The sequence below is a fragment of the Enhydra lutris genome, unplaced genomic scaffold, assembly GCF_002288905.1.
Source record: "Enhydra lutris kenyoni isolate GAN:26980312 unplaced genomic scaffold, ASM228890v2 scaffoldscaffold20, whole genome shotgun sequence".
Taxonomy (NCBI): Eukaryota; Metazoa; Chordata; class Mammalia; order Carnivora; family Mustelidae; genus Enhydra; species Enhydra lutris.
In genome coordinates this window covers 1781803-1795337 of record NW_019154104.1, presented here as the reverse complement: position 1 = coordinate 1795337, position 13535 = coordinate 1781803, and positions in this window count along the sequence as shown.

Genomic DNA, 13535 nt, shown 5'->3' with positions numbered 1-13535 from the left:
CATAAGCAGGTGAAAGTGATCTACAATGGTGAAGATTCCATTAGAAGGCAGACTGCATACACACCGGAGCTCAAGGAGCTGCGTGCTGAAGATCTACACACTTCACTGTGTGTACGTCACACGTAAATGTCAACACCTATAGCATTGCTCTAAGTGTTCCTACAGATTCGGGAAAAGTGAAATTCACCAAAAAAATGAAAAAAAAAAAAAAGAGAAATGAAATGAACACCTGGCCCATTACAGGCACTCAGTCTGTTGCGGCTGGGTTTTGTAATAGCCACGACCTGAGGACATCAGTCTGGTTCCCGTTTCCTTTTCATAGAAGGAGGGAATGGGTTTTGGAGCAGTTGAGCAACTTGCCTGCGTGAAGTGGGATTTGGACTCGGGCACATGGGCTATTAAGCCCACACACCTGCCCGCTACCCCGGACGCCCCTCAGGGCACAGATATCCCTTCCTGAGAAAAGCTTGATACACAATCATCCAGACACAAGCAAGTGAATGAGTAAATTTAAAAACTTTAATTAGTAAATATAATCATCTGCATTTAAGAATGAGTTTCTCACACCACATATTCCAAAATTAATCTCCTGTGGCTAACTGGTACCTCCCACACTTTGTGTGAGGAGGAGGGAGACCAAGTTGGAGCCTGGCTAAGCTCTGTCAGAGGGGCTGAAGAGAGGAGAGCATGGCTGGGCAGGCCAGCATCCCTGTCCTGGGATTCACCCACGTGGCCTGCTTGTCCAGGCCCATCTCTCCCTAAGGCTGATGGGGGCTGTGAGGCCTCCGAGGGGCCTGCCTGGCCCAGCCGGTCTTCCCTGGCCCTCAGGCTCAAGGGTGCCTGGAAGCCTCACGTGGCCATCAGGGCACCACCTTTGACCTCTGTTCCATTCCACTCTTTTGGGACTTGGTTCCAGTATTAAGGCTTTGGGAGAATGTTCTTGGGTCCTGCTTGAGGGAGCTACCCAGCTCGGCCAACAGATCTGTCCCCCCGAACCTCTGGCGGCAGGTTCTCTAAGGGCAGGTTCTCAGTGCTCTGGGAAGGGCCCAAGGCGTGGTGGGCTCAGGCAGCTGGACAGAATGTCAGAAGTTCACTCAGGGTGGTCCAAGTGAGCACCTCCTTAAACCTGGCACTCTTGGCACCTCACTCGCCTTCCTCTCATTGTAGCCCTGTCCGGCAAGGCCTGAATGTGGAGCCCTGCTCAGGCACATACAAGTTGTGTGACCTTGGGCAAGTCACAACCTCTCTGGGACTCATTTTCCTCCTCTAACCATGGGTCTGGAGACACCCTGCCCACTTTATGGGGCCGCGCTGAGGATCAGATGCGGTGGAGAGGAAGGAGTTTTAGGGATGCAAGCCGCTGGACAAAGGCAGCATTGAGAGTGTGGCGTAGCTTGTGGCCCTCTGGAGGGAAAAATCCCCTCCTCCCCGGGTGTTTTCATGTCATAACTGGGTGCACCTTATGGATGGGGCCCACTTTCTAGGGGTTCTGCCTTGAATTCATGTGCGGTGTGTCTGTTGTAAGTGATTCTTCAAAATGTACACAATAAACATAAGAACACTGCTCAGGGTTTGTGGAGACGTACTATGCACCCCAAGTGCTGGCTTCGGCTCTCCCTCACACGGTCTCACTTGACAGTATGTATCAGCAAGCACCATTACTAGACCCATTTTCCAGATGGGGAAAGCCGGGCTCAGGAAGATGTCAGCATTCCGTACATGACTGAGCTGCAACTGGCCTCCACCCCACCACACAAGCTCTCAGCCCCCACACTCCAATGCAGAGACAGACGTTAGATATTAGATCTGGGTTCTAATATTCACTCTCCCCTGGGGACCCACAGGCATGGAAGATAATGTCTCCCCTCAGCCTGTCCTTTCTTGAGATGTTGCCCATCCCATCTGGTTACTCTCTCCACAGCCCAGGGAGTCAGGGTGGGGAGCTGAGAGTGGGCTTATTTTCTGCCTCTTCTATAAATGGGGGAACTGAGGCGGGGAGTAGAGGCGGGGAGTGCCCTGGGATCATCCTCAGGTGCAGCAGCTGTCTTGAAAACCAAGTGCCCATGTCGGCTGTGCTGCAGCCTGGCTGGTGGTGGTGGGGAAATATTTCACTGCTCAGAGTGGGGGTGTCGTCCTGCCTAATGAGTGATAGGGGAATCCTGGCTCCTCCTGGAGCCTCCTCAGGGCTAAGGTGATGACTCTAAGCGGCCTCACTGTCCACCTGAACGTGGGACCTGGGGGGCGTCCTCTAGAAGGCAGTGGCTGGTTGCTGGAGTTCCGTTCCATCTTCTGGTGCTTTCTCTTCTGAGAGCTGCTGCCTGTAATCATTTAGTCGCATTCCAGCATTCCCCATCCACCCAAGAAAGTAATTTATTCCTGCTAATGCAGGGCTCAGACGGGGAAAACGGTAGGTTCTTGAGCTGCAGCCAGTCCCTGAAGCTGGTGAGGGCAAGGGAAGGAAGCCCTGCTCACCAGCGCCCGGGCCCTCCTCCTAACCTCTCCCATCCGCTGCAAGCTGGGGGCAGGAGGGCAGGGCTCGGGGCTCTTCACGGATTGGCTCCAAAAGGCCTTGTTTCCGCAGGCCGCTTTCTTCCTGTGTTCCTGACCATTTTACTGCCCAGCCTGGAGTGCCCTGAGGCATTGTGGGCAGCCAGGCAGCTGGTTTGGACTCGAGCAAAAGCCAAAATATTTTTGGTTTCTGTGTTGTCCTTGCCTCTGCTTCTTTTCCTTCTCTCTTGCAGCTTTGGGTTTGGTCTGGAGCTGGAGCTGAGTCTCCCTGCACGGTGGACGGCCCCTCGTGAACCGAATGATGCGCATCAAAGCCGAATAGGAGGCCTGGCCTCTTCGGTGCCTCGTCAGATGTACATGAGGATTCCTGGACTGCAGGTCCTCACGCGGTGGGGGTTAGGGAGCTGGGCTTTCTCTTCTTAAACTCAATGTTAAAAATCACCAGAGGATCGGAAGCCCACGCCAGCATGAAAGCGAACCTGGGATTGTGTATTAGTACCACTGCCCAATTGTGCCGCGTCTGGCTGGGAGGCTGGAGGGGACAAGTCCCACCCTGGCCATCATTTGCTGATGAACCTGAGTGGCCACTTCTTATTTCCAGCCTTGTCTTTGAAATAAGGGAGTTGGACCATTTGAGTTCTTAGTTTTGTGATTCCGTGAATATCTTAGAAAGCAAAACGCACAGAGCCAAACTTCCTTCGCCATGCCGAGTGATGGGACAATGGAGCCAGCACTGTCAGCCCTCGACCCTCAAAAGCCCCAGAGAGAGTTCTAGACAGAAGGGAGTTGCTGTGGCATGTGAATGATGTCAGGTGACTCACGTGGACGAGTCTGGCCCTCTAGAAGTTGATTGTCTGAACCTCCTTTGAAGTGGTGGTTTGAAGCACTTTTACGAACTGGAGGTTGAATGAGAACATGTAAGTCATCTCCTTGGTATGTTGTATTTTCCCAAACACACCATTTAAAATCAAAACATTGAAACAACTGTCTTATTTTAGGATTCTGCTTTGCATTTGAACACACTGCTTAACATCGTTAGCTGACCGGTTTCTGCGACTCGGAGAATGAGTGGCTCCTCCCAGGGAGGTAGATTTCAGCTCATTTCAGGAAAGAGCTTTTTAACAAGCCCAGCTGGCCTTTCAAGGTAGGGAATTTCCCATCTCTGGTAATGTTCAAACCAACGCTAGGGGCTTACCAGTCTCTCTCCCAGGCTCTCCATGCTCTCCCGCCCACCAGTCAGGGGATGGCAGAGTGATTCCCTGACACCTTCCCCAAAGTGGTCCCCTCCTCCTTACCCTTTTGCACCATTCTGGTTTACTTTTTAGTACTTATCAGTCTCTGAAAGTGTCACGCTCATTCATTATTTTTTTTCTAGGTCACCATCTTGCCAAACTCCAAGGTCAATCTGGAGACGCAGGCAGCCGGACCCTTGTTCCCTGTTCTGTCCCCAGTACTCCTTCTCTTGGCACTTAGCAGATGCCCAGCACGTACTGAATGGGTACAATTTTGCTCTTGGTATAGGCTTTCTAGCATCTGAGGCTCTGAGCCCCTCATCCTCCAGGATTAGGCCCCTCAGGAGTGCGGTTGCAGATGCTGGAAGGAGCTGAGGGAGAGTAGAGCGAGCCCTGGGGATCAGGCGGGCAGAGACGCTCTCGCTCGCCATATTCTTGGGGATGTCCCCCAACCATTTTGGGTCTTGGTTGCTTCATCTGTAAAAGGAGAGGGCTGGATTCAGTTGTCTCAAGGCTCTTTCCAGCTGGACCACCTTGTGATTTGTATGTTTGTACTCACTCCTCTGTTCCCAAACTGTTTGTTCAACTTCCTTTTATTGGGGGTTCTAGGACTATTAAAACAGGAGAAAAAAAAAACCCAACCCCAACTAAGTAGCCTTGAAAAGTGAAGGGTAAACACAAGTGTAAATGGATTATTTTATTCCACAGGACAAATTACAAGGACCGCAGGTAGTCCCCAAGGTAACTACTAAATTAAATAATCCCCAGGTTAAATATAGATAGTCCAACCCGGTCACAGATTAACGACTGAGGATGTTTTCCCTTGATACACTTTAGCCATCTAACAATGCGCTCAGCTTCAACACACCTAATAATCTCTGATTTGAAATATACTTTATAAAGAGGTTTGTACATTCTTCCTTCTCTTTGGTCTCTCTAGGAGATGGTGAGTACACTTGGATGATTCCATTTTACTGGTGAGAAAATTAAAAATAAGCTTTTAAAAAAATTATTTATTTATTTGAGAGAGAGAGACAGAGATAGCGAAAGAGAGCATAAGCAGGGAGGAGAGGGAAAAGCAGGCTCCTTACTGAGCAGGAAGCCCCACACAGGGCTTGATCCCAGGACCCTGAGATCATGACCTGAGCTGAAGACAGACACTTTATTGACTGAGCCACCCAGGCACCCCAAAAATAAGATACTCTTCACGACACCATGAAAGCAGCCCCCTGAGGCTATTACTGGCTGCTAGCGTGTGCTGACAAGCAAGGCCAGGGATGCTAATTTTTTGTTGGTAGATAAATTTGGGTCTGGCCACTGTATATTCCTCTTTCTTCCCTACATAGTCCTCTTTCTTTGTGTTTCTGGCAGAGCTTTCTTCTGTATCCTGAAGTGTTAGCCCACATGCTGCCCACAACAGCCACGAATTCAGAATTACATCTGTGCCAAATTTGTCACCACACAGATAGGTACTGGGCATTAACACAGTGTGAAAGGTGCTCAGGTGCTCTAATGGTTCGAAAAGACAGAAAGTGTGATCTTTGTTCATAAAGAGTTTGCATTTCATTTGGCTCGTGATACTCTGCAGATTGGGTGGGACACTGGGTGCCAATGAGTCAGAGGAGGGAGAAGCTGGCAAGGACCAGTGTCTGTCTGCACCACACTGGCCTGGCTTTAGGGGTCCTGGAGGGACCCTACAACTTCTCCAAGCCATCCATCTCAGGGAACTGAGTGTGAATGGTGCCCCCTGGAACGATGTATCATCATGGCCCTGTATGATGAGCAGCTCACACGGCAGAGACATAGTCAAAGGATGGAGAGCTCTCGAGGTCCCTGTCCACGGTTCGAGTCAGCCCTTGGGCCGGGAAAATGTACTGTGCCTTATACAATATTTCTAAATATTTTGAGCCCACATTTAAAAATCAAGAGATTTAAAAAAATAATAACCCAGTTTTCCAGCATCTTTTGAAACCTTGGTGTATCGATTGACGTGTCAGTCACAGATCTAAGTAGTGTCCTTTAAGACAGGGCCTGTGCTGTCTGGCTTGTCCCTGTCCCCACCCCTCCCCATAAATCCCCAGGACCTTCTACACCTTTTTCTCCAATGGCACTCACATCTCTATTAAGAGTATGAAAAATAAAAGCCCAAGAGGGCTGTGTGGTTTAAAAAAAAAAAAAAAAGGAATAGGGAAAAGCCCAGGTCTTCATAGAAACGAAGAAACGTGCAAAGGGCAGTGCTGTTGGAGGAACTTAGCCCACCGGGCTCACTCCTGTATGTTACTGCTGGGCCCTGTGCCAGCGGCGTTTGTGGGAACCATGGCAGATTGTATAACAGAAGGTACCGCCTTGAGAATAGCCCTAATAGCTGAGGTTTATTAAGGGCTTATAGATGTCGGGGGTTACCTCATTTAACCTTTCCAGCAGCCCTGCGAGATAGGTACTGCCGCTACCCCCGTCTCAGAGTGGGGAAACAGAGAGGTTCACCAACGTGCCCAAGGTCACACAGCTACTTGAGGGTGGAGACAAGATCTGGATACAGGTCCGCCTGACCCCAGAGCCATTCCTGCTTCTGCTTCCTCTGTGCTAGGGGGCTCTAAGGCAGATACCACCCTGCCCCTGCCCTCCTGCCCGGGGTGATAGAGACCTGGCATGCACGTGCTTATACGCATGCGCTGTATCTCAGCGCCCTGAGCCGTCTTGGCAGCTAAGAGGTTCTCGCTAAATATGTTTGAATGTGTGCTCTGGGCAGTCAGCCTCTGAGTACCGGCGACTAAACTTCTTCTTCTGAGTACGACATACTGCTGGGGGCTCAGCTGGGGCCTTTTGCCAGATCTGGGCAAGGTAAGCCAGGCGGGATAGCCCCGCCTGCTCCACACCTTTCTGTTCGAAGACTGGCTCTTCCTCATCTCTGTCTCCCGGTCTTTCCTCCTCCGCCCACCCTCACCCTGTAGACCTCGAGATGAGACAGTTGGTGGCTGGCGGAGTGAAGGGCAGAGCAGCAACTGTTGGCAAAGGCAGCTGGTACAGGAGATGGTTCTTCAAGCCACGAAGGCCCTGTGAGGGGCTGTCCCCGAGTGTGTGTGCACAGGGGCCGTGGGGGTGAGGGCGGGGGCAGTGTCTATGCAGCTGGCTCCCCGACTGGAGTGCGGGAAGCAGTGGGAGCAGAGGTAAGAGGCTGAGGGCCCCGGTGAGTCTGTGTGGAAGCCCCAGCTCGGTGCCCACTGGTCTCAGTGGCTTAGTAGTAAACGCCAAGATAAGGATCTGAGTGCTGGTCGCTAATTTGAGAGGTAATCCCAGGAAGCCCCAATAGGAGAGTGGGGAAGTGAGTCGGAGAAGGCAAGGCAGCCAGTAAAGGGTTTGTTTTCAAGTTAGTTATCCCAGGGTCAGCTGGACCTTGATCTTGTTGGGTCAGTCTAGGAACCAGTAAAGGACACAGGCCTTACAGAAGCACCCAAGGGTTAAGGGAGATGGGTCTTCATACACCAATCCCTCAGTCACGGGTTGAGGGTCACTTGGGCCTTCTGGCCTGCTGTGAGGGTGGGCAGGTGGGGCGCTCTAGTGGCCAAAGAGAGCCCCCAGGCGGAGATACAGGTGCTATAGTGGGCTGTTGGACAAGGATGCACTGAAATGGGGAGGGCGGGGTGGCAGATGAACCCTCCCCACGCCCCTCCTGTCCATGTAGGTGGAGCATTATGTCTGGAGCTTGGGATGTTCACAGAGGCTCTACACCTGTCCCCTATCAATTAGCTTTTGCTACATAATAGACCTCCCCCTAACTCAGTGGCTTAAAATAGCAATCATTTATTCAACTCACAACTGGGTGGGTGGGCAATTTGGGCTGGGCTTAGTGGGGTCATCCTGGTCTCAGCTGTGCTCAGTTGTGTCTCTGTGGCCAGCTGGAGGATGGGTTGGGGGCTGGCCGGTCCAAGACAGTGTCTCGTCCCATGGCAGGCTAGCTGCGGCTTGCTCTCACGGCTGTGGCATCACTCCAAGAGAATGAGCGTAGGCAGGCCAGGGCTCTGGAAGCCCAGGCTTGGAACAGACATAGCATCACTTCCACCGCATTCTGTGGGCCAGAGCAAGTCATCAGGCTTGCCCCGATTCAAGGGATTGGCCAAAAGACTCTGCCTCTCGGTGGGAGGAGCCGCAAAGTCACGTTGAGGAGGATAGGAACATTTGTAGCCCTTTTTACAAATGATCTATCACATGTCCCATGCCTGTAGGCATCTTGTGGTCTGGTGGACAATCAAAACCAGTGTTTGTTCTACTCTTTCAGACATAGTAGGAGTCAGAAGCTGTCTGGATCAAGTGTGGGAACGTCTCTGTCCTATAATATCTCCTCCACTGATGCTTTCTATTAAGCGATGTCCTTTCTTTGGTTATCTTTAAGAAAGCAATGATTTCTGAGGGATAGCACATTAAGCCTCTGTTTACAGAGGCAGTGGTGCTATGTGGGTGAGGGAAGCAGCTGAGTGGCGGTAGAGAATGTAAACCACGTTTGCTTCTCTTTTGGCCACTGTCTGAAGATTTCCCCATTCAGGAGCGCCTACCTTCCTAGTCCTACGGGGTGGCAGCAGAGCCCGCCCCTTTAGAAGATGGAGTACCGTGTCTTCCCTCTCCTAGGTTCCCTTTGCAGCCAGGCTGTGGGCGAATGACCCGGGCTTTGCCCATCCAACTTGCTTGCCCCTGTGTTCAGCATAGGAGCTGGAGATGCGAAGAAGTGGGGGTCAGTAAAGTCTGCCTGGAAATGGTGGGAGTTCCGGGAGCGGCTCTGGCTGTGGGGCTGGGAGCCGGGTCCGGTGCCCGTGGCAGCAGTGTCCTCAGTAGACAAGTCCTGGGGTGTGTGTTGGGGGACAGATTCTGGCTGTCGAGTCTCCAACTTGGTTCTTTAGCTCTTCCCCATATTATGTGAAGTATGAAGTATCCTTTTAGTGAATTTCTGTTTTGCTGGAATCAGCCAGAACCTATTTCTGTTGCTTGCAGATAAGAAACTCTAACTTATATGGTGGGGGTGGGGAGGGAGGAATACAGAAAGAGCAGGGTTGGGGGGGAAGTTGACAGAAAGAAGAAACGGGTTCTATGTCACAATTTTGCCTGATGAGGTCCCGTTAGGAACTGAAAAAGAAAACCAGCTGTTTTTGAAAACATATGATAGTTTATTAGTTTAAAAAAATTTTTGGAAGATAAAAGATTTGCCCCTTTAAGAAGCCCCTTGAGGGGTGGGTGCCTGGGTGGCTCAGTTGGTTAAGCATCTGCCTTCAGCTCAGGTCATGATCCCAGGGTCTTGGGATCAAACCTTGCATGGGGCTTCTTGCTCAGCAGGGAGCCTGCTTCTCACTCTCCCTCTGCTGCTCCCCCTGCTTGTGCTCGCTCGCTCTCTCTCTCAAACAAATAAATAAAATCTTAAAAAAAAAAAAAAAAAGAATATGTATTTTTTAAGGACTGGTACTTGCTTGGCTAATAAGCAAAATGTTTTCCTTAATAGAAGATACTTTCGTAGAAAAGACATAGGTGAGTGGATCATGTAGGGTGTTGCTGCTTCTTTTGGTTTACCATCCCTTAAGGAAAGTTTACTTTTGAGCTTGGGGAAATTTGGCAGCTACTTCAAACGTAGGTGACATCACCAGGCAGTATGAATTCCCCTCCCTACGTAAAATGCAGAAGAAATACAAGTCCAAAAGGCAAGTCAAAGAGCATCTGAACAGTGCACAACACAGCTCTGCTGTTTCTCTTGAGTGGTTGATAGTTCTTGTCCAGTCATGGTGGGGTGGGGGTGCAGAGGACAGGTGCCTAACAGGAGTATTTCTTGGGCTGTCTGGGGTCATACCGTCACCTTTGGGTGCCCACCTCCCTACCATCGCACAGCTAAAGTGCCTCCCGCAGGCCCCTGGCTGCTTCTCTCCACCACACTGCTCTTCCTAAATTTACCTGAGCTGCCATGTAGAACCCTGTTGTGTTCCTGCAGCACCATCTAGCTCAGAAGAGAGCAAATTCAGGTGTTGTCCCAAGGGCTGGGTCCACAGAACTGAGTGGGCAGGGAGGAGAGAGACCGCAGGCCAACTCCCCTTGAGAAGGAGACGATCCAGCCTGGAGAGCTAGACTTCTGTGTGAAGAAAGGTTGAGAGGCTCTGGCCCATCCCTGTTCACGGGTGGTGGGGGTCTGCTGAAGGGTGTGGAACATCTTCGATATTAAGACATCTGATCTAGGGCACCTGGGTGGCTCAGAGAGTTAAGCCTCTGCCTTCGGCTCAGGTAATGGTCTCAGGGTCCTGGGATCGAGCCCCGCATCGGGCTCTCTGCTCAGCAGGGAGCCTGCTTCCCCCCTCCCTCTGCCTGCCTCTCTGCCTACTTGTGATCTCTCTCTCTCTGTCAAATAAATAAATAAAATCTTAAAAAAGAAAAAAAAAAGACATCTGATCTGCAGTAGTTCTAGTGGAAGCCCCTCCTTCTACCCCAGGAAGCCGGACTGTTCTGACAATATCTCCACGCTGGACCAGCCAGGGGGTGCTGGGTGTGACCTGAGCATGCTCAGTTCAAATACTCATGGGTCAGGAGAGTCCGTGAGTGGTTCTCACCTGCAGTTCTCACTGTGCCTCCTGGAAGCTGAAGAAGACCTTCTTCTTGGCCCTTGGTGCCACTGACTGGGGATACTCAGTCAACCAGCTGTAGCCTTTGCGGACAGTTACGGAGAAACTCTCCGCCTTGACGGGCTCTCCTTCCACCTGTTCTTCACCTCAGCCCAAGTTTTACGGAGACTGTAAAACAGGTTTCTAGGGATCAAATGGTTTGCCTGTATACGAAGGTAGTCAGGAGTGGAAATCAAGTCATTTAATTTCAAATACAATGCTCTTAATACCGCTCTATTAATCTTGAATTTGCACTGAAGAGAAAGGCTTTAAAGTAGAGCTTAGTTAGTAGTCTTCCTTCGGATGTAACACACTTTAGGAATGTTCCAGTCACCTTTTTATGGCATCACCTCTGTGGGGATTAATTTTATGTGTCAGCTTGACTGGGCTAAGAGATGCTCACACAGCTGGGAAAACATGATTTCTGAGTGTGTCTGTGTGGGTGTTTCTCGAAGAGATTCGTATTTGAATTGGTAGACCCAGGAAAGAAGAGTGCCCTCCGCAGAGCTGGTGCCCATCATGATTTTCAGTGATGGCCTGATCAGAACAAAAGGTGGAGGAAGGGAGAATTTGCTCTTTGAGTTGGACTGGCCATCTTCTCTTGCCCTTAGACGTCGGTGCTCCTGCTCTCAGGCCTTCAGATTAGCGCTGGGATTTACACGATTGGCTCCCCAGTCCTCAGGCCTTTGGACTCTGACTAGGACCAGAACTTCCACTATAGGCTCCCCTGGTTCAGACCTTTGGGATGGACTAGAACTACACCACTGACTTTCCTGGCCTTATGCTTGCAGGTGACAGATGGTGGGACTTCTCAGACTCCATAATCCTGTGAGCCAATCCCTGATAATAAATCCCTTTCTATGTGTCTCCATGTATCCTATTGATTCTGTTTCTCTGGAGACCCTCAACAAACCTCAGTTCCCCTTCCCCACATGCTCTGCAAACACACTCTTCTCATTGCCTCCCGCCCACACTGCCTTTCCTTCTTCTGATGGGTACGGCCAGTGTCTCAGTACCTTCCCTCATCCCATGGCTGGCTCTAGGTAGTTGGTACACAGTGGGGTGTCAAAGACCTTGGTAGACCATGGGTCAATAGGCCTGTCTTCCACTGATGTCAACTTTACTGGAAAAGTGTTGGGGGGGAATAACACTACCACATGTATCTACCTAGGCAGGAGGAAGTATACTTTGAGGAAGAGCATTTTTTTATCATTCTAATTAAGGCAAAGAAATTCTTGCTTGCGGCAACTGTTTCCAGAGATAGCCCTGGACCTTCTCGAGACAGCTCAGTCTCCTCAGCAGGCCATGGGCGTTATTTGCTGAAATACCACCCTCATTATCTGAAAGGCTTGTTGGGTGTCTACCATATGCCCCAGGACGATGTACTGAGTTCTTGTGTTTCTCGTGTGTTGTTGGATGACTCTTTCAGTCCACTTTGAAGCTTTTGTAGTAGTAAGAGCGAGTCCCTACTATGTGCAAGAGTAGGGTTGGGACGAGGGAGAGGCGAGCAAGGCACCTAGGACATAAAACTTAAGGGTGCACCTGATGCCAACCTTGCATTAGCATAACCCAGAGAGAGAGAGAGAGAGAGAGAGAGAGAGAGAGACAGAGCGCCTTGTTGAATTTTGCACCATACACTCCTCCCCTCTCCTCGGTCCTGCCCTGGTTCTTCAAATCTGTTTTCTCATATGCTTTGTCACAACAGCCTCATTTAATGGGTGGGGAAAATCCGAAGCCCACGGTGGTTAAGAAACTTGCCCGGGATCCCACAGCTGGTCCCAGCACACTGTTGCCTGATGTGACGTTACCTCCTTTACTCTTCCCACAGCCCTGAGACGTAATGGGCACAGATAGTATTGGTTCAAAAGGACGGGCTGCTAAATTTCCAGGAATTCTATGAGTCAGCTGTTAAACACAGCCATTATTAAGTAACAAACGAGACAACCGTAAGTAATGAAATAAATTCTATCAGAAGTGAGTGTACTAAGTAACCTCAACCCATCACTTTCTAGTTCTGGTTCCCGAGGGTCAGGAGGGACTCCTGCCTCTGTGAAGACGATGGAGTGAGGGGCTCTCCGGAGAGTGGAAGGGGAGCGGGGAGAATGAGACCCTTGGATTCAAGTTTCAGCTTCCTTCATTCCAGCTCTCAGTGTCCGTTTTCTCATCCACCGTTCGGAAGCAACGGACAGATGTCACATTGCCGCCAGTGGCGATGTCTGTGGTGTCTGTCACATGCTGTTGAACACAGCTCTTAAATGCTTTCTGACCACTCGGTATGTGCCAAGCATTGTTCTAAGGCCCTTGCTTATATTTTCTTATTAGTGTTCCAGCAACCCACTGAGATAAGGATTGTTTTTCTCCCGTTTTTAGATGGGGAAATAGCCTCGGCACAATGGAGTACCTTTCCCAAGGTCACACAGCTGGTACGTGGCAAAGGCAGGAGTCCCTCTTGGACAATCCCTGGGACCTAGGAGATGCTCAGTGACCCTCACTGATCAGCTCCCGTGGCCCCCCATCCAGGAGATGTCTTGGGCCCCAGGGTCATTTTCCCTGGGAGCTTCCAGGTCAAGTGTCAGAAAGCATAAAGAAAGGCCCATCATCTTTTCAGATGGTGGGTCCCAAAGCTGGCCCAACCCCCGAGCAGGCAGGGGACAGAATCCAGCCCTCTGCACCCAAACCCTCCTGTCCTCCCTGTCCAAGGGCACCTCCAAGGCAGCTGCAGCTGCTGCTTTGGAGCAAAAAATCCCTCCTCTGTAGGGCGGGAAGAGGCCGGCTCCTCCCTGAGCTAGCCGGATGCCACTTCTTCCGGTCATTCTCCAGGGCGGATCCATTGTAGGAATCAGCCAGGCTGGCCACAAGGAAGAAAAACACCCGCTTCCCATACTCCCAGCACCAGTGGTGGAAAGCTCCAGGCTTGAGCTCCCTGAGACCTCTCCCTGGGTCCCGGGAGAAGTCATCAGCCCCACTGGGGTGACATGCCTCCGTAGCCCACAGGCCAGGAGGGGCTGACAACAGAGGCTGAGGAAGCCGTGGGCCTCAGTGAAGGAGCGTGGCTCTGCGTACCAGGCAAGCCTGGGTTTGAATCTCGCCTCTGCCTCTTACAAGCTGGGTGTCCCTGGCTAACTTCTCTGAACTTCAGTTTTTCCTTCCACAAAATGGGAGAATACCC